Genomic DNA, 27,835 nt, shown 5'->3' on the forward strand with positions numbered 1-27,835 from the left:
AAGGTTTTCTCAAAATTTAATACAGTTATTCCCATACATGTTGATTTGGCATCCAAAGTTGTTATGGCCAAACTATTATATTGCAAATAACAGAAGAAAAAAAAATACAAAATGCATTTTAAATGAGAACAGGCCACATCATGCCAAAATAATTTGTACTAAAATTCCAATCATAAGCAAAAATATACAAGTATAAAATAAAAAAATAAAAAAAATATTGTTCTAACATCAAATACAATACTGCTTACTTTGCTTATAGTACTTAACATTCTATTCAGGGTTAAATTAAAACATCAAAATTCTCAACATTAGAGATACAGAAAATATATTAAAAATGTATACGATATAGTACACAATCCCAGCATACACAATTTATCAATAAAATTTGACTTCATTTATACGCATTTTTCAAACCATGAGAAACAGTTTTTGACTGATTTTTGTGATGAAACACTAGAAGATATTTTCCAAGAAGGGATGCTTTAAGGCAAACTGGCTTGCATTCATATTACGCGTGGAAAAATCATGACGACGCTTATGCAGGCAGTCCATTCACCAGGATTCAAGCTATTAGTGTTCAGCTTCTCACCAGCTTGTCCACTGGCACACAACAGCCTCTTGTAATACATTATCTGCAGACATAAAATCCTTCTGTATTTATATGAAAAGAAAAAGTTATACATTCAATATTAATTACAAAACCCATTTTCATACATGCCTACTGACAAATTACAAATAATCCTCAACTCATGATGAGTATTGTTCCAATAGTTCCATCATAAGTTCATACTGATGTAACTCAGGGTCTTAATAAAATTATACCTTGGTATGTTTGATTATATTGTCATGAATAAGGCTTCTGTTTCACATGAAAATGGTTTAAGGAGGTATAAACTTATGTGACATTTATAAACAATTTATTTGCATACATTCACATGAATTTTATAAAATTAATACATATACATCCCTTTCATTAGTTGATAAGAACAAAAATATATACAAAATTCTTTTAATTAAAATAATGGATAAGTAACTGTTACTCATTTGAAAGAATTATTATAAAATACAACTTAGTGAAAAATTATTATTCAGGTATGATCAGAATCTTATGAAAACAATGTATGCATGCATAAGCTGTTTATATTTTTCTGTAAAATAAACATTTGATCTGGACCACTGCATACTTTTATTTCAAGATGCTTTTAGAGTAAGGACTACCTAATATACACTAATGTTTGTGAAAATCACAACCATGAAGAAATTATGCACTTTGAACCAAACTTACATGAAATGTAAAGTGAGTTAAGACATACAAATGATTAGAATTACAAAGGGATTATGCATGCATGAAATGAGAACTGGCAGTACTAAAGGACTGTAAAGTTGTGCTGAAATCTGTTTATCATCCTCCGTCTGCAGTGAACATTTAATTTGTGCTCAGTATGCCTCGTCAACAGTGGAGTATGCCATACCAACAAGTTTGACCGAGGCCACATCGTCTGTATGGAAGAGGGTGGACTTTCATGTCAAACAATCACAGCCCGCACACAGCACAATGCCACAACAGTGATGCATGTTTGGAAGAAATGGACAGCGAGAACCAAACAAGGTGAAATCCTGGCAATGGGGCACACAACAGCACAGGACGACAAACACCTCATCTGCATGGCTGTGATGGATTGTAGAGCATCCTCTCGTATGTTAGTACAATATTGGAGCACGGTTACAAGTGTTCGTTGTTGTCTGCTGCAACATGAACTGCATGCAAGGGTTCCTCTACGCAGGATTGCCCTGTCGCTGAGTAACATATGCCTCCGACTTCAGTGAGCACTGCAACTCAGTGCGTGGCGTGCTCTGTGGCAACAAGTTGCTTTCTCCAACAAATCTTGCTACAATCTGGAGTATAATGATGACAGAGTATGCATTATTCGATGCATTCCAGGCACTATATTTTAGGGGGAAAAAATGCCTGTGGACAAGCCTTTTTTAAGGTACAACAGGTTTTGCATCTTCCCCAGATATGTTGCTCAATCAGCATGCCTAGGATTTCATCGGTCAGCGACTCGCACGTACAGCTAGTGGGGCACACACTGAAACTGAACTTTCACATCAAGTCAAAGCCATTCCCCAGGATTACATTCAGAACCTATACGATTCAATGCCACGATGTGTACAGGTTCTCGCTCGGCATGACAGAAACTCAAAGTACTGATTTTCCAACTTTCTTTTGAAAATATGATCGTTTACTTGTATCACTATCGGTAATAAGTGGAATAAATTTCATTCGTTTCCAACAATTCCTTCATGGTGTTGCATTTTTCACAAACATTAGTGTGTCTACAGCTTCCAGTGCCTGTTCAGCATCCTCTCGTATGTTACTCAAGATAAATGACTCACTGAAGACAATTTTTAATCTCTATTGAAATGCTCGTAATGATTCATTGCTAAGCACAGAATCTTAAATAACACTTGTCACTGCTAGCAATGCCTCATTCTGCCTCTAGTCCATCATCAGAAAATTCCATCAACCTGCTGTGGAGGAAGCTCCACGTTTATAAAATCATTGCCGTCATCTTCAAAGGCAGAATTACAGAGGTTCTGGGAATCCCATATTATCTTTAAATTCTTTCAAAGCTTTTCTCAAGCCTATTCTTGTACAATGCAATCATAAAATGCTTGTTGAAATTCTATTCAGTATCAACTGTAATCTCCAAATGCGGCTTTATGAATTTGTGTCCATCATCTATACAAATTACACTGACCAAAAACAAAACAAAAAAAAAAAAAAAAAAAAGCATGTTCTAGTTTTTAAAATCGCATTATCTTTCGGCTATACCGAACTGGATGACGAAAGGGGCAATTCTCAAAACCCGCACATTTCCAGGAAAACCATGTAGCTAGGTTACTATTTTCACTTACTACAAAGACAATGCCTAACAATAATCGATTATCGCTCAGATTGGGACCACATGATCCTTCAGAAGCAGAACTTTCATCTGATTGGTTCATTTCTACCCGGGACAGAGTTTCAGCTGAGACATTTTTGGCGAGGTTTGAAGAACTATCACATAGCCGCTACATTGTTTCTGTAGCTAGGTGGGATTTTTTTTCTAAGAATCCTCCCATTTAAACTAGTGCTACCAAAAATCTTGCTTCTCAGGAAAGTTCTGTCTAGCAGGGACTGTTGCTAGAAGTAAATAACCACTTTAATCAACACTCACTAATAATATAGTAAAATCACAATGACCAAAATTAGCCTCAATCCACTATGTCTAATCCGTTTTCAAAACACATGTTTCGCTTTTGTGATAAGAGGAGAGTGGAATGTGGAAATGAACATGAGCTCAGCATAAGAGCGTATAGGTAGTGATCACTTTAGGTTTTCTACAGATGACATTCAGTGGATGATTTGAATGTTGCCTTTTTTCCCCTCCGAGATAGCTAGATGGTGTTACTAGGTGGCTTAAAGTACAGTCAAAAGTCTTTAATCCGGAATGATCTATAATCCGGACCTCAAAGCTACAAACTTTCTGCATATGCTTAAACGCATGCGCATATACATTTAATGTATAATGGACGGTATAAGCTAAGCTAAAATTATCTATTTCAGTTAATGTTGCAGATCGCGTTGTTCCTTAATCTTCTAATTGGATCCGGCTTATTATTTTTTGCAGACTGTTAGAGCAATTTTATAAAAAGTAAGCTTGAACTTTCGATTATGTCGAAAAGAGTTTCCGATTCTGGAGATATCAAAGGATTTACAAGCGAAAGCATGTTTTGATGTCCATCAAACAAAAAGTGGAATTGCTGCAAAAAAATGGTTAAAGGCATGAAGAAAGTGACAGAGAGGTGATTTGTTTCTCTAACCATTCCGAAATCTGTTTATCAATTTCGCGCTGCTCTGCGGGAGAGGGGAGGAGGGTACGTCGGAGCGCGCAATGAACTGGAAGTTGATCTGTCAGCACTATCATCTTCAGGGCAGATGTTTTTATTTTATTCAGCTTATAATTCCTCACTAAATGTAGTATTTCATCTCGATGTACTCCGTCTTTGATATGATTTAAATCAAATTCATCATTATAAATATCATGAATACACATGAAATAGCTTTCTGGTTGCAATTTTCTAATTTCGACTATGCGTAATGTATGCTTTACGCATGCACACTTTGAAAGAAAAGTTTAATAAAGTAAACAAATAAATATTAAACTTTTTTTTGTAAATTTTGATACCCTTTAGATCATAATTGCTCTTTATTTCATATTTTTAATTTTATAATTCCTGCATGCCATCTTAAAAGATTTAAACTGATGAGCTATAATACAAAAAAAAAACGATAATCTGAAATCGCCGAAGAGTCCAAATTAAAGACTTTTGACTGTTTACGATAACCAAATGAGCACCACAGCATTTAATGGGTTAATATATGACATAATTACACAGATTGGAATTTGCTAGCAAGTTTGCCCTTGAAACAGAAAAGAAAATTAAAAATCCTGCTCCAGAGGACATTCCAGCTGGCAACTTTATGAAATTTATATACTACTGTTATGAAATAATTTGATTCAGTTTTGTGAAATTAACAAAATATATGGCATTAATGAACTATACAATCACCTGATGCATATTTTAACTTTGAATGTCAAAACAGAATAGGGACTTTTTTTTTTTTGGCACTGTGGCTGATTCTTACCTTTAGTCATAAAGATGATTATTATGATGCATGTTGCTTTATCAAAGACCTGCCAATGATGAATTGCTATATTCACCCCCCCCCCCCCACTTTACAGTGCTGAAATTTATTAAAAATATTTCCCTCATTTTCCACTTTTTCAATACATTATTAGAATGAGCTTTCCTATAGTTTAAAATGTATTTGTTGATGCGGTAATCATTGTCTTACTTACAAAGACAAAATCCCATAAATACATACAAAGGTTACATTGAACCTTTCTTCTTGTAATTTATTACCTTAATGCCAACTTAACACAAGAACTGCTGAAACACAGTGAAGCAAACACAAACTGACATTCATTCTATGATTTCAGCTGCATACTCAACTTCTCGACTACGACTGTGCAGTTGTGCAATTCTAAGATGCTTCTTCAAGTAAACAATTGGTTGATGTGTACATGGATACCGAGGATGTGCAATTCTTAAAAATGCGCCAAGCAGTGGGTGATTCTTCATTGTTTTTCTTGAAGTCCTGTTTTAGATATTTTTGCATGTTTACAGAATTAATTCAAATTTGTAACCGGCAATATGATGAGTTAGCGATTTTCTAAAACACACGAAAATAATCGATTTGGCAATTTTTTTAAAACTCACCAATCTGGACCGTAATATCTAGTTTTACCATACTGCTGTTGTGAAAAGACATGTTTGAAGATGAGTACAAGTTTAACAATTTAAAAATACTGTAATCCTAAAAACAAATCATATGGACCAATGGCAGACAAAAAAATAAGAAAGGCACTGCAAAAGCATATGGTTAGACATGACCAGAATCTCATAAAAAATAGCACACATTAGCTTCCTGGCAAAACATACTTTGGCTCAACTTCGATGTTAATGTTTCTGGTTAAGTAGAAGCAACATTAAAACTGGTTTGCAGTAAATGCTGCCAAATGAACACATAACTGAAATATTAATTTGTTCAGCTAGACATTTAGCACCAATGCTCATCCAATAACAACAACAAAATTATAAATTTGTTCACAGAATGTAATAAGAAATTTGTGTAAATAAGTACGTAAGCAACAACAACAACAACAAAAAAAAAAAAAAAAAAAAAAAAGGCACATCAATATCACTGCCACACCATACAATTACGTTTGAATAAGAAAATAGAGGGAAGCACTTCCGCAGAGGCTCCGTTAAATGTAAACACCGCCAAAATTGGCGATAACAGTGCAAAGTTGGTAACCCGGCGAATTCGGTGGTCGTAGGTAGCAACCTGATTCTTCAAACGCTTAGACAACGAATCTGTTCTCGTATGTTCTGTGCGTGCTCCGTTTTGCCGCTGGCTGACGGTGCATCACTACCGGATGAGCAGGTGAAATTACGGCGGAGGGGGGGGCTTATTGATAATTCGTAACACGCCTGTTTAGAGTAGTATGACTGTGTTCTTAATAATTAAAAGACTAAACACTCAGAACCATAGGGTACTCGAGCCCTAAAACATGATTAACGTGGGCCGCAATAATATAAGGTTTAAATAATTAACTAAAGTTTTTATTTTTATTACTCTTATTTTTATCTAAAATAATAAGAATTACATCACTTTTCATGCTTAAAAATTTGACATATTTTTAATGTATCTTAGCAATTACCTTTCACAAGATGCTAGGTGTTTATATATGATAGATAATTAGAATGAAATAAAGAAGTAATAATAAATAAAAAAAAGTATTATTGGTTCTCTGAGATGAGATTTAAAAAAAAAAAAAAAAATTTATTGGTCATCAAAGTTAGTAAACCACTGCTTTGAGTAATTAATCAAAGTTTGACTTTTGAAAGATAACAAAATGTATAATGTTCTTATAGTTTTATTTACAATGCTACTCTAAAGGATTTGAATATTATTGAATATTCTTGGCAATTTCCAGTTTATTGTGAAAAAGGCAGTTGTTTCAAAATAAAATATTTTAAGCTATCAGCAAGTAAATTCAAAAAATAACTTTGAAAATTGCTTGCATAAAATGGATATTTGAAATGTATTATTCTGTAATGAATCCATTAATCTATTATATGTACAGTAGCACTTAACATATGAAACACAATTTTGGGAATATTGACAAGCAAAGCACTTGATGAAAAAGACACTTTTAAATGTACTAAAATATTAGTATCTGTATGAACAACAGAAAATATATGTAATGAATAATACCATGACCAAATACCTATATAAACAAAACAAAATTAAGTATTCTCATCCTCGACACTTGAAAAAGTAATTCTGCTGTGCAACATTTAGTGAATTTCTGATTGCATGATATTGCAAGCATTTTTTAAAGATTTTTCCTACTAGTGGTTAAGACCATTGAATACTGGTTGTTTGATCTGTGTTCATATCATGGTTAAAGGGCTGGCTGCATGGTTGATTTTTCTAGTTTTCCTCATATGTAATGCAAATACAAGCCAGTTTCCCTTAGAATGTTCATAAAGGCATCCTTCTTCAGGTCAACAGCCGGTATGCCTTGCCATATTCGAATAACCTAAACTTTCCTTCAGATTATACATTGAAAGGTTATATCTGTAGTAAGCCGGACAATGATCATTCAGCTTCTATCCGTGTGGAAGGAGTATATTTAAAACATGTCAGAACCATGGGATTCATAACAAAATCGACCATTAATCTTGAACATTTTATCAAGTGTGCCGTTTTTCTTACGTTATGGGTTTCACTAACAAGATATTCATACTTTTGTTCAAGTTCACAAGCAGTTCAGCAATACAGTTGCTGTATACTGGTAGTTTGACCCTAGTTTGAATCTTCAGTACTCAGTATCTTGGGCCATCACACTGTCATGGCCCCTAAAGCTATTACTGCTTGGCATAATATAAGCAAAGCATTTACGACTCATTTATGATACAACATTCTGAGAAGTGTTTCATCTGCCTTTCTCATACACCTGAATGCATCATTCAAAAGAAAATGATGTTGCTGCGTTTAATTTCATCAGGCCTGATGAAAGGTCTAGAATGCTGCAATTGCTGGTTTTTTCCCACATCTGTTATAAGGAGAAATAATTTCAGCGATATCCTGGAACTAGAATTATCCTAGTTTACATATGAATTTGTCAACAGCATATGCTATTTCCTAAAAATCAATGAAAATATTGCTTTTTTCATTCTCATTTTGGATATTCTAAAATGCAGTAATGTATACAGCATTGATTTACGTCCATTTTAAGGTAAATTTGCTGATCATTTCTTATAAGTTTCCAAACATCTTTTTAGAGATGGACTTTCTTCTTTCCAAAGTGAAATGTGTGTCAATGCCATTTATTTCAAATGACTATGGCATGACATCTAGTCTTCACTTTGGCATTCATGTTTGTTTCATTATTTTACGGAGACATTGCTATTTATTTTTAAGTGTTTTTAATGTGTTATTGAAAATATTTGTAATATAGGCATTTACAAAACTTTGCATTGACCAGAGATATAAAGTTAGTCTTCAGTTAAAAGACTTGTTTAGGATTGTGTAAAGGATTGGAAAAAAAAAAAAAAAAAAGTCCCTTTTCAGAGCTATACAAATTTAACAAAAGATATATGACATATTGCTAATCTTGAATATTGCTATATATACTTTAATTTATATGCTTTATAATGTTTAACTCATTAATATTATGTCTATTCCTGCTAAGTCTAATTTTTATCCTTTAAATATCATGTTTCACTGTTTGATATTATTTTTTGCCAGCTAACTCTAATTTATATGTGTTTAATATGTTTCTTCATAATTTTTATGCTTTAAATATCATATTTAACCTTTTGATATATTTTCTGCGTCTAACACAAATTTAGATGCGTTTAATATGTTTTTTTTTTAATTTATATGCTTTAAACATCACGGATCACCCGTTTAATTATCTTGCAATATGTTTTTTTAATATATATAATAATATAACTTAATTTCTATGCTTTAAATATCATGTTTAAACTTTTGATAATTTTTTTCTGCGGCTAACTTAAATTTAGATGCGTTTTGTATGTTTCTTTAATTTGTATTACGGTTAACCTTTTGAAATATTTTGCAACGTAACTGTACACCACTAAACTGATGGCTAGTGCTGTAGAAGTAAGGAGAAATTGTGTACCCGTATGTATTCGTTACTCGGTGAACCAGTACTCGTTACTATCGTATCGTTACTCGTTACTTTCGGTAAAATCCATCGGTATCCGTATCCTGAGTCTATTTTATCGGTCTACGGCCCTAAAAAGGGCCTTGAAACGTCGCATCGCATTGAATCGTGAGCTTTTCTACCCGTGGGAACTGGGTAGTGCTGCGATAGGGAGTTTTGCGTCGCATTTTTGAGTAGAAATAATTCACTTTATTTTGGCTATTATTTCTTGGTGCACTGGATATGATTCATTATTAAATTTTCTATTGCTGTCAGGGCTTAGTTTCTAAAGTCAGAAGCGCCTACGGAAGGCCGTCAGGAAAATAGGAAAAAATAAAGAAAGAAAGGAAATAAATATTACAATAATAACATTAATTAATAATTAAAATAACAAAAAATTACTTATTAAAACACTTAATAATTAAGATAATAAAAAATAGTGATTAAAATAATGAATAATTAAAGTAACATAATAATTAGCAACTGAAGTATAAAATACTTATAAGTAAAATTTAATAAAAATGTAAAAACAAATAAAAATTAAAATAATTTTTAAGTTTATGATGATTAATTAAATAATAAAGTAAAATACCAGATCTTGTCTTATTGGCTTAGTATCGTTTCGTCCTTTCTCATTTCATCCCCAGCTCGAAAAAGTGTTATTTCGTTCGCTGCCTTCCCCCACCAATTCCCTCTTTCCCGTTTCATCCGCTGTTTGAAAAATAAGTGTTTCCTTTACGATAAGGCTTTACGATAATACTTTACGATAAGGTCTGTTTACTTCAATTAAAATAATGGTTTAGAAGAGATGAATCAGGACTTAGAAGACTTCAGGACTTATTTATCCTTGGAGATGACTGTTTCTACTTCGACTTAGCTTTTGATTTTTTAATAATATTTAATATTTTATGCAGACAAATTATGTTGAGCAGAATAATGAATTTCAGACGTGTTCAAAAGGTGTGTATCTGAATATAATAACATTTTTGTTGTATAGTATCCATTTTTTTAATTTCACACATTTCTAAAGCAACGGAAGTACGGTATCACTATTTTGGCACACACATCAAAAACATGTATAATTAAGATTAATGTTACATTCCTTATTAAAGGTAATGGGTCTTCATTAAATGCAACCATTCATGCTTTTAGAGGATTTTACATGTGGTGGTCTTAAAAAGATGATGTTCACTACCAATGTTTGTTTATGTTCCCAAAAATAGAGATCTCTTAAAAGGTGACCTTTTAGAGATGTTGTAAATAGATGATTTGCTATAATTATTTTCCAATAGATAATGGAATTAATGTAATTTAATGTCAATAACTCGAGGAAGCAAGTTTAAATACGGTGCAACAAAAATACAGAAGTATTTTAAATGACGAAAATATTCATATTTTGTCAATATCAAATTTAAAAAAGAATTAATTTTGGACAAATTATGAAATCTAACTTTTAATGTCGTCTTCTGGTTTCTATATTTATATCTGGCAAAGTTTTATACTTGTTATGAAAAAATAAAAATGCAGGAAGTTTGAGTCCCGTAGGACAAAGATTGACCGGGAAATTTAGTTTCAAAATTTGCAGTGTTTGGTTCCATTTGTAACTTGCCTTCGGGTATCGCTTAATTGAGTTAGAATAATTCGAGGAAATAAGTTTAAATGAAGTGCAGCAAAAATAAGCATAATTTAAATAGTCGTAGAAGGAAGTCATGCGGAATCCATATCAAATTTTCACTTTTTCATAATGACCATAAAACTTTCCCAAATAAAAATACAGAAACTGAGAGACCGCATTAAAGATTTAGCTTTCGTTATTTGTCCGTTATTCGTTATTTCGTTTGCTGCTTCCCCCATTCCCTTCATCAGAACCGCTAATGACGAAAGGGTGAAATTTCCCCGATTCATGCCCTTTCCAAAAACTCCTAGTTGAGACTGTTATTTGTTGAGACAAGGAATGCTATGTTATAAATGTCAACTTGCTTTCTACACTTAACAAGATAATCGATAAAAACATTCGCACATGCATAGGTTAAGTACGAATTAAGAAAGAACTTAAATTTAGAAATCTATAAAAGGTAAGGACATTTTTATGTTACTTTATTAGAGATAAGAGTGAAGCACTAAATATTTCAATCAATGTTATTTCATAATGCTATGAGTATACCTTTATTCATTTAAGAAATGGCTCATCAGCGGTCGAGCGGTAAAATCCCTGAACACTGGTAGTTCCGACCTGAGTTCGATCTCAGGCAAACGGGCTGGCTTCATAAGCGTTTTGTGGTTTTTTTCCCGTACCGGCTTACAAGCCAGCTTACCACGTACCATACGAGCCAGCATACCACGTACCATACGAGCCAGCTTTCCTAAGAAAGTGCTCTACGAAGGCATTTTTCCTCTTAGGCATATAGCCCCAGCGTGTTTTGTCATAATCAACTAAACCAAATCATTTAAGAAATATATCAGTTGATTACTGCTCAGTGTACATCTGCTGTTTGCTTATGAAAACACTTTGTAAAGACATTTCTACTATTTTGCTAATAATTCTGGAAGGCTCATAGAATCCGAAATTATGTTACACTAGCTAACAGAGAACTTAAGTCTGCTTAATCTGCTTGACTTACTTTCGTGTCTTTGGGAAACGTAAGTATATGCAGAAATAAATATTAAAATCTATCACGTATATTTGTAAAGATGTAAAGCATACTGTTTTGGTTCACAATAATAATAAATAAGCATCATGTTACGACAGTTTTAAAAGATCACAAATAACTATACATATGCTAGACTTCTAACAAAATTTCTGTTACAATATGAATATGTATTTATTATTATATGAGTCGTAAAACGGCCCACCACCGGCCGAGCGGTAAAGTCGCTAAACACTGGTAGTTCGGTCCGAGGTTCATATCCCGCGAACGATCCGGCTACATGGGTGTTTTCGTGGTTTTCCCCATGTGTAACGTGTATACAAGCCAGTTTCCCTTAGAAAGTCCTCCAGGAAAGCATCCATCCCTTAGGCAGATAGCCATAGTGTGCTTTGCCATAATTAAACACACGCATACACACATGAGGCGTAAAATTCAGTATTCGTCAATTTTAGATTCTAGGTATATGACAAAAAAAAATTTTTTTTTTTTTTAAATTTTCGTTTTGTTTTTAAAAATTAATTCACTTTCTCCAATTTATTATAAAGGTATAGGAGTTAAATTTTGATTTATATATGATATAAATTCATCATTCATTAATAATATTTTATGTATAACAAAAAAATTATTATTAATGTTCCAAATTTTAATTTTTTTAATGATTTGTCTTCCATTTGCTGTATATTTGTTGAATGCATAGCTCAATATTTCAATTATACACAATAAGATTCTGCAGAAAACAATTCAGCTGGCATGACAGCTAATTGCGAAAGAAAAATTAGAGTCTTATTGCTCTTAACTCTTAGTACAAGCAGCCATTTTAAAATTGACGTTAAAATAAATTTATTCTATGGTCTATTAGAAAATAACTATACTGAATCATTTATTGACGACTTCTAAGAGGTCGCTTTCTGAAAGAAACCTGTATTTTTGTGAACATAAACATACGTTGATACTAAACATCACTTTTTTAAGATGCCATAGCATATGCACAGAGCTCCAAAAATCATCTAAAAGCATAGACGGTCACGTTTTAAAAGGCTGACTACTTTTAATAAAGCTTGTATATTAATGTTCATTATACATTTCTCACATTTTTACTTTCTTTCAAAACAGCGATACTGTGGTCAATTGCTTTAGAACTATGTGAAACTAATAAAATGGGGCCTATGTTATAAAAACCTAATTATATTCAGATACACACCTTTTGAACATATTTGATATCCATTATTCTAATCAGAATACTTTGTCTACAGAAAACATTGAATCAATATTAGAAATCAAAAGCTAAGTGAGATTAAAGTAGGAAGAGTCATATCGCCTCACACATTTTAATTGAAGTAAACAGGTGCTTAGTTTATCGTAAAGTGAACACCCGTTTTTCAAACAGCGAATGAAAAGGAAAAAAGAGCCCACCTGAGCTCGAGCGGTAAAGTCGCTGAACACTAATAGTTCGGTCCGGGGTTCAATTCCCGGCTAACGGCTAGCTGCACGGGCGTTTTCGTGGTTTTCCCCGTGTGTAACTTGCATATGAGTCAGTTCCCTTTAAAAAATCCTCCACGAAGGCCTTCCTCCCCGTAGGGGCAATAGCCCTAGTGTGCTTTGCTGTAACCGAATAAACGGAAACCGGAAAAAAAAAAAAAAAGAGAGAGAGAGAATTGGTGGTGGAAGGCAGCGACGAAACGTCGTTTTAGAAGAATGGGCTACATAACCAAATTTTTATCTATACTCTGGTAAACAGTACATTATTTTCTCATCAAAAGCCTAAATTTAGCTAATGCTCGGTTTAGTTCTTAAATTGCAATTTTAGCCACAGCCCCCAAACAAGACGATGTCTGGTATTTTATTTCATTATTTAGTTATTCATCATTAATTTAATAATTAACTAAATTTTCATTTGTCTTTAAATTTTTATTAAATTCTAATAATAATTATTTAATATTCTAGTTGCTAATTATTTTATTATTGTAATAGTTATTTTATTTATTTATTTATTCATCTTTCCTGATAGCCTTCCATAGAGCTCCAGCACTTCTAATTTTAAAAATTAAGTCCTGACTACAACCAATGATTGCGAAAATAAAAGTCAAGTAACTTATTTAGTGATAATTAAATAAAATAAAAGCCAAAGCTTTTATTATATATATGTATATATATGTTTGTGTGTGTGTGTGTACTTTAAATTTAATTATAAGGACATATATATATGTACTTTACATTTAATTATAATTTATTTGATATATATATATACATAGTTACGTTTGGTAGCATTACCGATTGCAATAAAAAGGGAGGTGCACATCTAGATGTTATAACGGACCCATATACAAAATTTCAACGTTCTATAACTAATCGTTTTTGAGTTATGCAAAATGCATACATACGTACTTGCACATCACGAAAAAAATCCCTTTCAAGTATCAACTTAGAGTCATAATCATTAGTCATAAGTATCAGCTTAGAGTAAATGGGATTACGGTTGATCTTTACAATATGGTAACTGGTAGTTTGGAGACATTTTGGAGGCGATAAAGGTTACTACCTGGCACTTTGGTAATAATGTGAGCAGTACTCAGTTCCGATTACGCATTATTTTGTGTGACGGAAATGAGAGATCATGGGATATGTCATGAGATATTAATGGACGAATTAAGGTTCTTTAATCGGAAAAGGGGGGAAATCGGGAAAAAATCTGGAAATTTTGTATTTGGCTTTATTCTGTGTTGTGTGAAACAGTGTTCGTGAATTTTTGGATCCCATGGCCGTAACTAAAGTGAATTCGAAATGGGTATTTATGAATGTATTAATTTAATGTATGTGCTCATTTATATTTTAAGTAGTGTTTTTGAATTTAATTATATTTTAATTAAATGATAGTTATTTTGTGAATTTTATGTTTGTAGGAATTTGGTATACGTTTTAGTTGAAGTAAACGTGCATGGAAATAATTTAAATATCTGACAATAAGTATTTGTAATGGTTGCGGTATGAATTCGTTGGTGACGTGTATAATGTAATAGATGATTTAGAGGTAAAAGTTTTTGGATATTTTATTTATTTTATATGTGGAAATGTTCATTACTTTTTCGCGATCAGGTAATTTCATATATGTTCTTTTTACCGGGTTTAAAGATTGAGAAAATTGTCATGTATTTTCGTGAAATTTTTCGAATTTATGAGAAAAAAGCAGTGTACATGGATATAGTGAAGGGTGTGCGCAATGCCATTTTTGTGCAATTCTGGGATGTTTTTTTAAGTAAAAATAAGTCGGCGTGTACATGGTTTAGTGATATTTTAATTAAATGATAGTTATTTTGTGAATTTTATGTTTGTAGGAATTTGGTATACGTTTAAGTTGAAGCAAACATACGTGGAAATAATTTAAATATTTGATACTAAGTATTTGTAATGCTTGCGGTATGAATTCGTTGGTGACGTGTATAATGTAATAGATGATTTAGAGGTAAAAGTTTTTGGATATTTTATTTATTTTATATGTGGAAATGTTCATTACTTTTTCGCGATCAGGTAATTTCATATATGTTCTTTTTACCGGGTTTAAAGATTGAGAAAATTGTTATGTATTTTCGTAAAATTTTTCTAATTTATGAGAAAAAAGCAGTGTACATGGATATAGTGAAGAGTGTGCGCAATGCCATTTTTGTGTAATTCTGGGATGTTTTTTTAAGTAAAAATAAGTCGGCGTGTACATGGTTTATGTGTATGTGTTATTTTGAAAAACACGTAAGGAGTATGGTATTGTGCACTTTTTCCCAATTTTGCAGTGAATATTTGTCATGATTAAGCAGTTTTGTTAGATAAAATTTCTAGCATAAGTGTAATTCGGCTAGTAGATTGTTGGAAGAAGTGTTCAGTAGATAAAAAGAAAAGAAACATGTCTTTATTTCGTGAAGACAAAATGGCGGCGGGAAAAAAAAAAATAGAGGGTTGCTGTAGGAGAGTTGGTCGCCAAATTTTCGCCAAAAAACGCCAAGTTACCATAATGTAAAGATCAACCGGGATTACATTTAACAATAAGTTTTTTTTTGAAAAAAAAAAAGAGAGAGTCCTTCATTGTGTTCGTACGTACATACGTCACCCCAAAAAATAATTCACATGGATTTCGTAATCGTCAAAAACGGATATTTCCGTTAAAATATGATACCCAAAGTTTTCTCGATTACAATAATTACTACCATTTTATTTGATACAAGGAAGTAAAGAACCTATATTAACCTACATATTCTTATATAAACAATACCTAAGTGCAGTATATAAATATTTCAAATCAATAAAATCTCACTATGGCACGTTCAAGAAAAAAAATAAATAAATAATCATCTAAATTTTCAAATTACAATCATAAATAGCAATAGTAAAAAGCAAATACAAAATAACGCTTCCCGCTTTCAAAATTGCTCATCTTCTTAAATATCAAAAAGTAAACTAAATAGTATTTCAACTAAAACACATAATGTAAACAAGAATTTGCCCGATGCCCAAAAAAATTCAAAATTATCTATGAAAAATATGAGCACATTGTAACGCAACCGCATCATTCGCATTCGCATAGAAACCGCATCATTCGTATTCGTATAGCAACCGCATCGTTCGTACTCGAACAAACCGCATCGTACGACAGATGCGAGTAACGAAATGAATTTGTGAGTACCGAATCGGTACTTCGAGTCAACCGATGTACCCGTTACTCAGTAAAGAATACATGCGGTTTGCTCCAGCTCTACTCATGGCCGATTAGCCGTTGACGAGTAAATATGCTTCGCCGCCAACGGATCCTCTTCGGAAGAAAACCCGAAATTCTTATATTTACACTACAGTTAAAAAATGAAATACAATACCATTGCATTTTGTCGAATTTTGAACAATTAAGACTTGAGAGCATTACCATGTCTAACAGCACACATATTTCTAAAAAGTTATTATTATTTCTAATTCGTACAATAAATACTAAAAATATTAAATGTGCTATAAACTAAATATCAGACTGCGGCTACTACAAATGTCCCAGAACAAATATACTGCAAATATGTTTAGTCTGAGAACTTAGGTCTGTTTAAGCCAGATATTTCAAGCAACTGTGAAGTAAAACTTCCACCCCATAGGCAAATTTAAAGTTCCTCTGAATTCAGATTACTATACATAACTATGAATATGATATGAAAGCACACATTGACTTATTTTATTGCACTACGATATGAAAGCACACATTGTAAGAAAGAAAGTACAAGAAAATGTTTATAGATTACTTGCAATCAATGCACATAAAATAAATACTAAAAAGCTAAAGAATAAACCCTGTTTGAACATCGATGAGTACAGGGAAGCATAACAAAGCAAATGAAAACAGAAAATAAAGCATTAAATAAATATTTACAGGTGCAAGACACTTTGGGTTTTCTTCCGGAGAGGATCCGTTGGCGCTTCAGCAGAGGATCCGTTGGCGGCGAAGCGTATTTACTCGTCAACGGCTAATCGGCCATGAGTAGAGCTGGAGCAAACCGCATGTATTCGTTACTGAGTAACGGGTATATCTGTTGACTCGAAATACCAATTCGGTACTCACAAATTCATTTCGTTACTCGCATCTGTTCGTTACTCGCATCTGTCGTACGATGCGGTTTATTCGAGTACGAACGATGCGGTTGCTATACGAATACGAATGATGCGATTTCTATGCGAATACGAATGATGCGGTTTCTATGCGAATGCGAATGATGCGGTTGCGTTACAATGTGCTCATATTTTTCATAGATAATTTTGAATTTTTTTGGGCATCGGGCAAATTCTTGTTTACATTGTGTGTTTTAGTTGAAATACTATTTAGTTTAGTAGTTGATATTTAAGAAGATGAGCAATTTTGATAGCGGGAAGCGTTATTTTGTATTTGCTTTTTACTATTGCTATTTATGTTTGTAATTTGAAAATTTAGATGATTATTTATTATTTTTTTTTTTTTCTTGAACGTGCCATAGTGACATTTTATTGATTTGAAATATTTATATACTGCACTTAGGTATTGTTTATATAAGAATATGTAGGTTAATATAGGTTCTTTACTTCCTTGTATCAAATAAAATGGTAGTAATTATTGTAATCGAGAAAACTTTGGGTATCATATTTTAACGGAAATATCCGTTTTTGACGATTACAGAATCCATGTGAATTATTTTTTGGGGTGACGTATGTACGTACGAACACAATGAAGGACACTCTCTTTTTTTTTTTTTTTTCAAAAAAAACTTATTGTTAAATGTAATCCCATTTACTCTAAGCTGATACTTATGACTAATGATTATGACTCTAAGTTGATACTTGAAAGGGATTTTTTTCGTGATGTGCAAGTACGTATGTATGCATTTTGCATAACTCAAAAACGATTAGTTATAGAACGTTGAAATTTTGTATATGGGTCCGTTATAACATCTAGATGTGCACCTCCCTTTTTATTCCAATCGGTAATGCTACCAAACGTAAATATGTATATATATATCAAATAAATTATAATTAAATGTAAAGTACATATATATATGTCCTTATAATTAAATTTAAAGTACACACAAACACACAAACATATATATACATATATATAATAAAAGCTTTGGCTTTTATTTTATTTAATTATCACTAAATAAGTTACTTGACTTTCGCAATCATTGGTTGTAGTCAGGACTTAATTTTTAAAATTAGAAGTGCTGGAGCTCTATGGAAGGCCATCAGGAAAGATGAATAAATAAATAAATAAAATAACTATTACAATAATAAAATAATTAGCAACTAGAATATTAAATGATTATTATTAGAATTCAATAAAAATTTAAAGACAAATGAAAATTTAGTTAATTCTTAAATTAATGATGAATAACTAAATAATGAAATAAAATACCAGACATCGTCTTGTTTGGGGGCTGTGGCTAAAATTGCAATTTAAGAACTAAACCGAGCATTAGCTAAATTTAGGCTTTTGATGAGAAAATAATGTACTGTTTACCAGAGTATAGATAAAAATTTGGTTATGTAGCCCATTCTTCTAAAACGACGTTTCGTCGCTGCCTTCCACCACCAATTCTCTCTCTCTCTTTTTTTTTTTTTTTCCGGTTTCCGTTTATTCGGTTACAGCAAAGCACACTAGGGCTATTGCCCCTACGGGGAGGAAGGCCTTCCTGGAGGATTTTTTAAAGGGAACTGACTCATATGCAAGTTACACACGGGGAAAACCACGAAAACGCCCGTGCAGCTAGCCGTTAGCCGGGAATTGAACCCCGGACCGAACTATTAGTGCTCAGCGACTTTACCGCTCGAGCTCTGGTGGGCTCTTTTTTTCTTTTCATTCGCTGTTTGAAAAACGGGTGTTCACTTTACGATAAACTAAGCACCTGTTTACTTCAATTAAAATGTGTGAGGCGATATGACTCTTTCTACTTTAATCTCACTTAGCTTTTGATTTCTAATATTGATTCAATGTTTTCTGTAGACAAAGTATTCTGATTAGAATAATGGATATCAAATATGTTCAAAATGTGTGTATCTGAATATAATTAGGTTTTTATAACATAGGCCCCATTTTATTAGTTTCACATAGTTCTAAAGCAATTGACCACAGTATCGCTGTTTTGAAAGAAAGTAAAAATGTGAGAAATGTATAATGAACATTAATATACAAGCTTTATTAAAAGTAGTCAGCCTTTTAAAACGTGACCGTCTATGCTTTTAGATGATTTTTGGAGCTCTGTGCATTTGCTCTGGCATCTTAAAAATGTGATGTTCAATATCAACGTATGTTTATGTTCTCAAAAATACAGGTTTCTTTCAGAAAGCGACCTCTTAGAAGTCGTCAATAAATGATTCAGTATAGTTATTTTCTAATAGACCATAGAATAAATTTATTTTAACGTCAATTTTAAAATGGCTGCTTGTACTAAGAGTTAAGAGCAATAAGACTCTAATTTTTCTTTCGCAATTACCTGTCATGCCAGCTGAATTGTTTTCTGCAGAATCTTATTGTGTAAAATTGAAATATTGAGCTATGCATTCAACAAATATACAGCAAATGGAAGACAAATCATTAAAAAAATTAAAATTTGGAACATTAATAATAATTTTTTTGTTATACATAAAATATTATTAATGAATGATGAATTTATATCATATATAAATCAAAATTTAACTCCTATACCTTTATAATAAATTGGAGAAAAGCTATAAAGTGAATTAATTTTAAAAACAAAACGAAAATTAAAAAAAATTTTTTTTGTCATATACCTAGAATCTAAAATTGACGAATGCTGAATTTTACGCCTCATGTGTGTATGCGTTTTTTTAATTATGGCAAAGCACACTATGGCTATCTGCCTAAGGGATGGATGCTTTCGTGGAGGACTTTCTAAGGGAAACTGGTTTCTTACACATGGCTTGTTACACATGGGGAAAACCACGAAAACACCCATGTAGCCGGATCGTTCGCGGGATTTGAACCTCGGACCGAACTACCAGTGTTCAGCGACTTTACCGCTCGGCCGCTTGTGGGCCGTTTTACGACTCATATAATAATAAATGCATATTCATATTGTAACAGAAATTTTGTTAGAAGTCTAGCATAATTATAGTTATTTGTGATCTTTTAAAACTGTCGTAACATGATACATATTTATCATTATTGTGAACCAAAACAGTATGCTTTACATCTTTACAAATATACGTGATAGATTTTCATATTTATTTCTGCATATACTTACGTTTCCCAAAGACACGAAAGCAAGTCAAGCAGATTAAGCAGACTTAAGTTCTCTGTTAGCTAGTGTAACATAATTTCGGATTCTATGAGTCTTCCAGAATTATTAGCAAAATAGTGGAAATGTCTTTACAAAGTGTTTTTATAAGCAAACAGCAGATGTACACTGAGCAGTGATCAACTGATATATTTCTTAAATGATTTGGTTTAGTTGATTATTACAAAACACACTGGGGCTATGTGCCTAAGAGGAAAAATGCCTTCGTAGGGCACTTTCTTAGGAAAGCTGGCTCGTATGGTACGTGGTATGCTGGCTCGTATGGTACGTGGTAAGCTGGCTCGTATGGTACGTGGTAAGCTGGCTTGAAAGCTGGTACGGGAAAAAAACCACAAAACGCTTATGAAGCCAGCCCGTTTGCCTGAGATCGAACTCAGGTCGGAACTACCAGTGTTCAGCGATTTTACCGCTAGACCGCTGATGAGCCATTTCTTAAATGAATAAAGGTATACTCATAGCATTATGAAATAACATTGATTGAAATATTTAGTGCTTCACTATTATCTCTAATAAAGTAACATAAAAATGTCCTTACCTTTTATAGATTTCTAAATTTCTTTTAAGTTCTTTCTTAATTCGTACTTAACCTATGCATGTGCGAATGTTTTTATCGATTATCTTGTTAAGTGTAGAAAGCAAGTTGACATGTATAACATAGCATTCCTTGTCTCAACAAATAACAGTCTCAACTAGGAGTTTTTGGAAAGGGCATGAATCGGGGAAATTTCACCCTTTCGTCATTAGCGGTTCTGATGAAGGGAATGGGGGAAGCAGCAAACGAAATAACGAATAACGGACAAATAACGAAAGCTAAATCTTTAATGCGGTCTCTCAGTTTCTGTATTTTTATTTGGGAAAGTTTTATGGTCATTATGAAAAAGTGAAAATTTGATATGGATTCCGCATGACTTCCTTCTACGACTATTTAAATTATGCTTATTTTTGCTGCACTTCATTTAAACTTATTTCCTCGAATTATTCTAACTCAATTAAGCGATACCCGAAGGCAAGTTACAAATGGAACCAAACACTGCAAATTTTGAAACTAAATTTCCCGGTCAATCTTTGTCCTACGGGACTCAAACTTCCTGCATTTTTATTTTTTCATAACAAGTATAAAACTTTGCCAGATATAAATATAGAAACCAGAAGACGACATTAAAAGTTAGATTTCATAATTTGTCCAAAATTAATTCTTTTTTAAATTTGATATTGACAAAATATGAATATTTTCGTCATTTAAAATACTTCTGTATTTTTGTTGCACCGTATTTAAACTTGCTTCCTCGAGTTATTGACATTAAATTACATTAATTCCATTATCTATTGGAAAATAATTATAGCAAATCATCTATTTACAACATCTCTAAAAGGTCACCTTTTAAGAGATCTCTATTTTTGGGAACATAAACAAACATTGGTAGTGAACATCATCTTTTTAAGACCACCACATGTAAAATCCTCTAAAAGCATGAATGGTTGCATTTAATGAAGACCCATTACCTTTAATAAGGAATGTAACATTAATCTTAATTATACATGTTTTTGATGTGTGTGCCAAAATAGTGATACCGTACTTCCGTTGCTTTAGAAATGTGTGAAATTAAAAAAATGGATACTATACAACAAAAATGTTATTATATTCAGATACACACCTTTTGAACACGTCTGAAATTCATTATTCTGCTCAACATAATTTGTCTGCATAAAATATTAAATATTATTAAAAAATCAAAAGCTAAGTCGAAGTAGAAACAGTCATCTCCAAGGATAAATAAGTCCTGAAGTCTTCTAAGTCCTGATTCATCTCTTCTAAACCATTATTTTAATTGAAGTAAACAGACCTTATCGTAAAGTATTATCGTAAAGCCTTATCGTAAAGGAAACACTTATTTTTCAAACAGCGGATGAAACGGGAAAGAGGGAATTGGTGGGGGAAGGCAGCGAACGAAATAACACTTTTTCGAGCTGGGGATGAAATGAGAAAGGACGAAACGATACTAAGCCAATAAGACAAGATCTGGTATTTTACTTTATTATTTAATTAATCATCATAAACTTAAAAATTATTTTAATTTTTATTTGTTTTTACATTTTTATTAAATTTTACTTATAAGTATTTTATACTTCAGTTGCTAATTATTATGTTACTTTAATTATTCATTATTTTAATCACTATTTTTTATTATCTTAATTATTAAGTGTTTTAATAAGTAATTTTTTGTTATTTTAATTATTAATTAATGTTATTATTGTAATATTTATTTCCTTTCTTTCTTTATTTTTTCCTATTTTCCTGACGGCCTTCCGTAGGCGCTTCTGACTTTAGAAACTAAGCCCTGACAGCAATAGAAAATTTAATAATGAATCATATCCAGTGCACCAAGAAATAATAGCCAAAATAAAGTGAATTATTTCTACTCAAAAATGCGACGCAAAACTCCCTATCGCAGCACTACCCAGTTCCCACGGGTAGAAAAGCTCACGATTCAATGCGATGCGACGTTTCAAGGCCCTTTTTAGGGCCGTAGACCGATAAAATAGACTCAGGATACGGATACCGATGGATTTTACCGAAAGTAACGAGTAACGATACGATAGTAACGAGTACTGGTTCACCGAGTAACGAATACATACGGGTACACAATTTCTCCTTACTTCTACAGCACTAGCCATCAGTTTAGTGGTGTACAGTTACGTTGCAAAATATTTCAAAAGGTTAACCGTAATACAAATTAAAGAAACATACAAAACGCATCTAAATTTAAGTTAGCCGCAGAAAAAAATTATCAAAAGTTTAAACATGATATTTAAAGCATAGAAATTAAGTTATATTATTATATATATTAAAAAAACATATTGCAAGATAATTAAACGGGTGATCCGTGATGTTTAAAGCATATAAATTAAAAAAAAACATATTAAACGCATCTAAATTTGTGTTAGACGCAGAAAATATATCAAAAGGTTAAATATGATATTTAAAGCATAAAAATTATGAAGAAACATATTAAACACATATAAATTAGAGTTACCTGGCAAAAAATAATATCAAACAGTGAAACATGATATTTAAAGGATAAAAATTAGACTTAGCAGGAATAGACATAATATTAATGAGTTAAACATTATAAAGCATATAAATTAAAGTATATATAGCAATATTCAAGATTAGCAATATGTCATATATCTTTTGTTAAATTTGTATAGCCCTGAAAGGGCACTTTTATTTTTTATTTTTTTTTTTTCCGATCCTTTACACAATCCTAAACAAGTCTTTTAACTGAAGACTAACTTTATATCTCTGGTCAATGCAATGTTTTGTAAATGCCTATATTACAAATATTTTCAATAACACATTAGAAACACTTAAAAATAAATAGCAATGTCTCCGTAAAATAATGAAACAAACATGAATGCCAAAGTGAAGACTAGATGTCATGCCATAGTCATTTGAAATAAATGGCATTGACACACATTTCAGTTGAAAGAAGAAAGTCAATCTCTAAAAAGATGTTTGGAAACTTATAAGAAATGATCAGCAAATTTACCTTAAAATGGGCGTAAATCAATGCTGTATACATTACTGCATTTTAGAATATCCAAAATGAGAATGAAAAAAGCAATATTTTCATTGATTTTTAGAAAATAGCATATGCTGTTGACAAATTCATATGTAAACTAGGATAATTCTAGTTCCAGGATATCGCTGAAATTATTTCTCCTTATAACAGATGTGGGAAAAAACCAGCAATTGCAGCATTCTAGACCTTTCATCAGGCCTGATAAAATTAAACGCAGCAACATCATTTTCTTTTGAATGATGCATTCAGGTGTATGAGAAAGGCAGATGAAACACTTCTCAGAATGTTGTATCATAAATGAGTCGTAAATGCTTTGCTTATATTATGCCAAGCAGTAATAGCTTTAGGGGCCATGACAGTGTGATGGCCCAAGATACTGAGTACTGAAGATTCAAACTAGGGTCAAACTACCAGTATACAGCAACTGTATTGCTGAACTGCTTGTGAACTTGAACAAAAGTATGAATATCTTGTTAGTGAAACCCATAACGTAAGAAAAACGGCACACTTGATAAAATGTTCAAGATTAATGGTCGATTTTGTTATGAATCCCATGGTTCTGACATGTTTTAAATATACTCCTTCCACACGGATAGAAGCTGAATGATCATTGTCCGGCTTACTACAGATATAACCTTTCAATGTATAATCTGAAGGAAAGTTTAGGTTATTCGAATATGGCAAGGCATACCGGCTGTTGACCTGAAGAAGGATGCCTTTATGAACATTCTAAGGGAAACTGGCTTGTATTTGCATTACATATGAGGAAAACTAGAAAAATCAACCATGCAGCCAGCCCTTTAACCATGATATGAACACATATCAAACTACCAGTATTCAATGGTCTTAACCACTAGTAGGAAAAATCTTTAAAAAATGCTTGCAATATCATGCAATCAGAAATTCACTAAATGTTGCACAGCAGAATTACTTTTTCAAGTGTCGAGGATGAGAATACTTAATTTTGTTTTTTTATATAGGTATTTGGTCATGGTATTATTCATTACATATATTTTCTGTTGTTCATACAGATACTAATATTTTAGTACATTTAAAAGTGTCTTTTTCATTAAGTGCTTTGCTTGTCAATATTCCCAAAATTGTGTTTCATATGTTAAGTGCTATTGTACATATAATAGATTAATGGATTCATTACAGAATAATACATTTCAAATATCCATTTTATGCAAGCAATTTTCAAAGTTATTTTTTGAATTTACCTGCTGATAGCTTAAAATATTTTTGATTTTGAAACAACTGCCTTTTTCACAATAAACTGGACATTGCCAAGAATATTCAATAATATTCAAATCCTTTAGAGTAGCATTGTAAATAAAACTATAAGAACATTATACATTTTGTTATCTTTCAAAAGTCAAACTTTGATTAATTACTCAAAGCAGTGGTTTACTAACTTTGATGACCAATAAATTTTTTTTTTTTTTTAAATCTCATCTCAGAGAACCAATAATACTTTTTTTTATTTATTATTACTTCTTTATTTCATTCTAATTATCTATCATATATAAACACCTAGCATCTTGTGAAAGGTAATTGCTAAGATACATTAAAAATATGTCAAATTTTTAAGCATGACAAGTGATGTAATTCTTATTATTTTAGATAAAAATAAGAGTAATAAAAATAAAAACTTTAGTTAATTATTTAAACCTTATATTATTGCGGCCCACGTTAATCATGTTTTAAGACTCGGGTACCCTATGGTTCTGAGTGTTTAGTCTTTTAATTATTAAGAACACAGTCATACTACTCTAAACAGGCGTGTTACGAATTATCAATAAGCCCCCCCCTCCGCCGTAATTTCACCTGCTCATCCGGTAGTGATGCACCACCAGCCAGCGGCAAAACGGAGCACGCACAGAACATACGAGAACAGATTCGTTGTCTAAGCGTTTGAAGAATCAGGTTGCTACCTACGACCACCGAATTCGCCGGGTTACCAACTTTGCACTGTTATCGCCAATTTTGGCGATGTTTACATTTAACGGAGCCTCTGCGGAAGTGCTTCCAACAAAATTTTTTAAAGTGAAAGAAACTTGGGTCTGATCTACAAGAAGTGCTTTTTCTGGACATAGAAATGTTCTTTTCCTGCAAAGCCTAACTAGAGGCAAAGTCAGAGTAAAAATCATCTTTTGTTGTATACAATTTAGGTTGTGATATATCAAAATTTGTTGAATCATTTTTTAAACTTCCTTTGATACTAACAGAAGCACAATACAATGGATAACAATCACTGAAAGAAACAGCACTTGCCTGCTGTACACTACAACCAGCAGCAGTGACTGCATTCTTTAGTGATGATCCCATGTAGGCCATTACACTTTTTAGGCGCAAAACAGCTGAAGCAGCATTCTTTAGATGCAAACCGCCACTAACAGTCAAATCCCTCCTTGGACACAAACCATCACCAAAAGCACGAATTGGTTTCTTTTGAAAACTAGCAATTGGGACAGTAGTGTTCGTAGAAGAATTAACAGTGGAACTAGCACTGCTCCTCAGAAAACGACCAGAACCATGGACTACAACACGGCTGGAGGAGTCAACATCAGCAAGGATATCATTTCTATGACAGGGGCTGGGAGTGACGTTATTCCTTGAATGAAAACTAGAAGCAGCATTCTTTGGATGACAGCCAATACCATGGACACCAACAAGTCTAGAATGACAGCCAACACCGGGAATGACAACATTCTCAGGACTCAGGGCAGGGGTAGCAACGTTCCTTGGACACAAATCGGAACCAGAACGAGGGACGGCAGCATTCCTTGGACGTGAACCAAAACCATTGACATTCTTAAAATGAGTGCGAACACTACATATGGCAACATTTCTAGGATGACATCTAGGTTTAGTCCCATTCCTTACATGCAAACCAGAACCAGTTCTACGGACAGAAGAGTTCCTTGGGCGAGATCCACCACCATGGCCAGCAATGCAAAGAGACCGAGAGCTAGCATCTAGGTTGGCAACGTTTTTCGGATGTGAGCCAGAGGTGGTATCATTTTGCAGATGCAAACTAAAATCATCTGTGCGGTTAACAGCATTCTTTGAATGAGAGTCACCATCATGGGCAACACATTTAAAACGAGATCCAGCACCAGAAATAGCAACACTCTTCAGCCGAGAGCCAGAAGCAACTTTAGCAGCATTTCTCAAATCAGAATTAGCCTTCTTAGTAGCATCTACAGCACAAACATGCCTTAAAACAGTTGAATAGAGAGGATAAGATGGGCTTGCAGAAACAAAAGAATCACTCAGAGGTGGAAAATCCAATGTAGTAAATGAAACACAAGGCAATACAAAAGGACTTACCTTTGTAGAAACTGGCTTTGAAGTCAAAACAATCTTGATATTATCTAGGAAAACTGCCGCACGTTTCGTGTTCCCCAGACGGTTTAGATGTAATCCATCCCTAGCCAATAACTTAGCTCCAAAATGATGAGATGACCTGCAAATGAAAAAACGCTTCTCGATTTTGGCAGTACTTTTCAAGTTGAGAATTAATTTCTACAATCTCTCTATTAATTACCTGTAAACGGTTCAAAGCTGCTACTCGCTGATTTAAAGTTGTGAAAAAATCTTCACCACGTGGTAGGATATCTGAAATTATAACATTGATATTCGGGTTCAAACGTTTAATATCCTTAAAGAGGCAATCGTAATTTTTAAGAATATCTTCAACACTGTCATTCGAATTGTTGGTACCAACATGTACCAAAATCAAATGGTATCGATTGTCTAAAAAGGATATCTTACGTCTTAACCTTTCTATCGTTGCACCAGGAAAAGAATGTAAATCTACTTCATAATTCAGAAGATTTGCCGGTAAATATTCATCCAAATATTTAACCATCGAATCTCCAATTATAAGTAATTTCATCTTTTTTGGTTGCATATCGGCAAAACAAACAACTACAAATCGAAACACA

The 27,835-nt window shown here is 32.7% G+C and overlaps 1 long non-coding RNA gene across 1 annotated transcript; it reads right to left on the reverse strand.

Annotated features, from left to right (window-relative positions):
- LOC146999317 (uncharacterized) lies at positions 1-27,806 on the reverse strand. Its single transcript, XR_015042568.1, has 2 exons — positions 27,219-27,806; positions 1-632 (listed from the first exon to the last, which is right to left on the reverse strand). It is a non-coding gene; the product is annotated as an uncharacterized LOC146999317 (long non-coding RNA).
- Positions 27,807-27,835: the final 29 nt, after the last annotated feature.

Source organism: Stegodyphus dumicola, chromosome 1 (genome assembly GCF_044657685.1).
Source record: "Stegodyphus dumicola isolate Sdum_Otavi_A_Nest chromosome 1, ASM4465768v1".
Taxonomy (NCBI): Eukaryota; Metazoa; Arthropoda; class Arachnida; order Araneae; family Eresidae; genus Stegodyphus; species Stegodyphus dumicola.